The 4,307-nt window shown below is 45.5% G+C and overlaps 1 protein-coding gene across 3 annotated transcripts in view; it reads right to left on the reverse strand.

Annotated features, from left to right (window-relative positions):
* The window catches only part of NDP (norrin cystine knot growth factor NDP), a 49,899-nt gene that overhangs the window by 42,139 nt on the left and 3,453 nt on the right, over positions 1-4,307 (reverse strand). Inside the window, exon 1 of one of the 3 annotated variants that reach the window (XM_040468780.1) lies at positions 832-1,000. The exons of the other annotated variants lie outside the window; for them this stretch is intronic. The gene's annotated coding sequence lies outside the window, so the exon portion shown is untranslated. Of the gene's footprint in view, positions 1-831; positions 1,001-4,307 lie in introns of those variants that run through there. 3 annotated transcript variants of the gene reach the window in all.

Here is a 4,307-nt window from a genome sequence, read left to right on the forward strand (position 1 = left end):
CAGGTTCAGGTTGGGACGTCACTCGACCTCACACCCTTCCTCAGCCTCTTCCCCTTCTTCCCTCTTGTCCGCCCCCCCGACGACGCCCTTGCCAGTTTCTCCTGGGAACACATTTTAAAGAAGTCAAATTTTGAGGGCACAAATTTGAGCCCTCACGTTAGGGAGGGTCTGCTTCTGGAGAACAAGACATAAGTGCTCTCCATTTCCTTAGATATTCTACTGTGGGGAATACATTTAGGAATTCCCTGAGCTTGCGCCGCCGCCGATGGGGTAACAAGGCATAAAGACATAGAACGTCCCGGGACGAACGCATCCAAGATTAGGTAAACAAGATTAGGTAAACAGGGCAAAGGCATAGGAATAGGAAATCTCAGGATGAAAGCATCCAAGATGAGGTAAACAAGATTAGGCATTCAGGGCGGAAGCATCTCCCAACTTAGTACAATAGCAGAAAGCCGCTTTCACCGGAAGGAAGGACAAAAACAGGAACACAGAGGGCTACAGTCCACGGCAGGGCACAGTTGCCCAGAGCAGAGCTAATTAGCAGAAGAAAGCTGCCTTGTTGACCTTGAGGTAGCATGCTCTGCCTTTCTTGTCCCCTAGGCAAGTTTAGACAAACAGATGTGGTGTCTCATGTCTGCTGTAAACAACCATCCTCCCGGTGCCGGGATTTTGTTTTGTATCGACCCAAACCCCTGACACCGCGTATCTTCAAAACCCCCTTTCCCCCACACCCGTGAGTTAATGATCACGATTTCATTGTCTCCTTGTGCACGTCCGTCATGCTTGCCGGCCCTCTGATCCTAATAAAAACGGAGCAAGGACCCTTACCTGGGGCTCTTGTCTCCTCCTGGACATCAGCCTCTCTTGTATTTTAATCCCGCCTCCGCTCTCTTGCTGGACAAGAGAGAACTCCAGACCCAGAGTCTACGACAGACGGTGACGCCGGCGGGATTGGAACCCAGAGCACTACAGGCCGACATGGCCAGGAGGCGGTGCGACTCAAGGACTGCAGGACGCCGTGGAGCGACTAAAGAGCTCCAAGAAAAAGGCACCAGATTGCAATCTCTTCCTGACGAGGTAAGAGATAAGCGAAACTATATTAGGATTCGCTGCCGCGGAACTTTTGAGAGATTTATCACGGGAGACTCCCTATCCCCCAAGCAGGAACGACACATTCGTATTTTACAGTCATCGGAAAAGGTGGCCAACATTATCCTCAATCAGAAAGCACTCCTTACATTATTAATGAGTACCCAGCAACACTGCCCTTGGTTCCCCAAACAGGGAACTTGTGATCTTGACGTTTGGGAACAAGTAGGGAAAACATCTAGAGCTGGGCATTCTGAGGGGGCTAATGTCGCCCCTGAGGTCGTCCTCACTTGGTCCCTTGTCCACACTGCCCCTCTCCCCTTGAGTTCAGAGGATGTATATAAAGATGTAAAATTACCCAAAAGAAGAGGAAAACCCTGAGCTTTTTTTAGTCAGCCTGTGCCTTCGGTGCCTTTACAGCCTGCACCTCCCCCTCCCTCAAAAAGATGGGACCATATTGAGCCTCTAAAAACCTCACTGACCGGTTCCGATAAGGTCCTTACCCCAATGCAAAAAGTACGTGAAGGAAGCTCATAAGGCCGGTAAATTCCAGCGGTTTCCCGTTGTCAGGCAAAGTAGGCAATATGTCCATGAAGGCCTGCTCTTTCCAATAGTAAAGGAATGGCAAGAATCAGTTCAGCTGTATGGCCAGCACAGCCCTTGTGCAATCGGCATTTTAGAAAATATTTGTGGCACTCATTCCATGTGAGCCTGGGACTGGGGCTCCCTTACGAACATCGTTTTGACCCCGGCCCAATACGCTTGTGCTAAGCAACACTTTGACGCTGCTGTTCCGGCGTCTTTTGAACGACTGTCCAGCACAGGGCGATATTCCCAACCAAGCCAGCGAGCCCAGCTTCCAATCATTGACAATAAAACAATGCACTAACCGTATGCGGGGGGCTTCTCCCTCATTCATTTCCCGGCTTAAGAAGGATGATTAGCGCCAACTGTCTCTGGCTAAGGGTCTACCTCGGGATGGAGATTTTAAGGAATATTCTCAAGCAGCTGCCGAAACTCCTTTTGTCTCGGGGAACTTCCCTGTCTTCTCTGGCCCGATACGGACTGCCCAGATCCCACTAGTGGAAAACCAAATAATACAAAACACAACCAAAATCGCTATCTTGCTCATCTCTCTGAGCCGACAGGCTTTAGGACCACGTGAACTCTTTCTCTGCCCTCTGCGCCTTTATCTGCCTTCAGGCCTCTTGGTGGCGGCACCTCACCTTTTCTGCCTTCCCTTCCTCCCCACCTGTCAGAAAGCAAAAAACACCCCCTTAGACTTACGCTTCAGATTTCCTCGCTGTTTCCACCAGAAAAAAAATTGACAGTGGTAAACTTTTTTTCTTTTCCAAAAAAAAATTTTTTAAGTTTCTTTATTATTGACAGAGACAGAGTGTGAGCATGCGCCGGGAGGGCCTGAGAGAAAGAAAGAGAGAGGGAGACACAGAATCCGAAACAGGCTCCAGGCTCCGAGCTGTCAGCACAGAGCCCGACGCGGGGCTCGAACTCACGGACCGTGAGTGAGATCCTGACCCGGGCCGAGGTCGGACGCTCAACCCACTGAGCCACCCAGGCGCCCCAACAGTGGTAAACTTTTAAGGGGACACAGCTGAAATCTAATTAAGGTAGACATGTCTTTGGAATTATTAAAATTAAATAATAAAACTTCATTCTACTAAGGTTTACTAAAGGTCCAATAAACTCATGTTATCTCTGTTCCAATTTGTCAGCAAGAGGACGACTTAAAGGAATGGTGAACTCTGTCCATCTCATAGTTTTCAGGCGTAATTGTTAAAATAGCTTTCAGGGTCTTTGGTAACCTAAAACTTGCACGTTTTGCTTAAATGACACATTGAATTAAGTTCGTCGGACATTTAGGCCTCTTCCAAATCCAACGGGATGCTGCAGCTTTGCTTGCTAAACATAGGTTTATGCTTCTGACTTCTTATGGCAAAAAACCCACAAAAACTAAGAATATTTAAACCCATTAGGGGCGCCTGGGTGGTGCAGTCGGTTAAGCGTCCGACTTCAGCCAGTTCACGATCTCGCGGTCCGTGAGTTCGAGCCCCGCGTCGGGCTCTGGGCTGATGGCTCAGAGCCTGGAGCCTGTTTCCCATTCTGTGTCTCCCTCTCTCTCTGCCCCTCCCCCGTTCAGGCTCTGTCTCTCTCTGTCCCAAAAATAAATAAACGTTGAAAAAAAAAATTTTTTTTTAAAAAGACAAAAACAAAACAAAACAAAACAAAACAAAAAAACAAAAAATAAACCCATAAAAAAAAAAAACCATGCTCTATGCTTAATGGATTCATAACTCTGCCACCTAAAAAATTTCTGATGTAACAGACAGTTCACAATTGCTTGCTACTTAGTTTTCAAGGGAGACTAAGGTTTCTAAAAGTTAACATTCTGCTAAATGTCATTAAGTCTAATGGAAATAAGTAACTTCGTCTATAAAAAAAGTAAGAGATACGTAAGAAAGATACAAAAAATGAAAATACATTTTTGTTACAGGTAATAAATAAATAAGTAAATAAATACACACATATATTTATAAATACATACATACATACATATATTAAAAATAAATATACACATATATTTATGTATGAACATATACATATATTTATTAATTATAAATAAATATAATTTCACCAAAAGGGTAAAACAACAGGACACAATGCCCTTTTTAAGTTGTTTTACTTAAGCCTTGGTTGGAATTGCCCATTCCTTATAATCCACAAGGCCAAGCAATTGTAAAATGAGCACATAATACGCTCCAAAACATGTTAAAAAAAACAAAAAGGGGGAGATACCCCTGACTGTCTGCATGACGACCTCAGCTCCTTCTGATTGTGCTATGATTACTCTTAAGTTTTTAAATCTTAATCCTCAAGGACTACCTGCCGCTGAGTGACATTCTTCAAAATCAGATAAACCCTCTCAAGCTAGGACGCTATACAAAATCCCTGAATGGGGGTCCACACAGACTGGGCCCACTAAACATCACACCCGGGGTCGAGAATATGCTTGTGTTCTTTCAGATTCCAGACCTCTGTGGATTCCCTCTCAGTTGGTGTAGCCGTACCATGGCATGGTGGAGACCCCCAGGATATCTTCCAATGCACCGATGGGTTAACAAGACATAAAGACATAGAAATTCCCAGGATGAACGCATCCAAGATTAGGTAAACAAGATTAGGTAAACAGGGCAAAG

Source organism: Herpailurus yagouaroundi, unplaced genomic scaffold, assembly GCF_014898765.1.
Source record: "Herpailurus yagouaroundi ecotype Mexico unplaced genomic scaffold, PumYag 67793, whole genome shotgun sequence".
Lineage (NCBI taxonomy): Eukaryota > Metazoa > Chordata > Mammalia > Carnivora > Felidae > Herpailurus > Herpailurus yagouaroundi.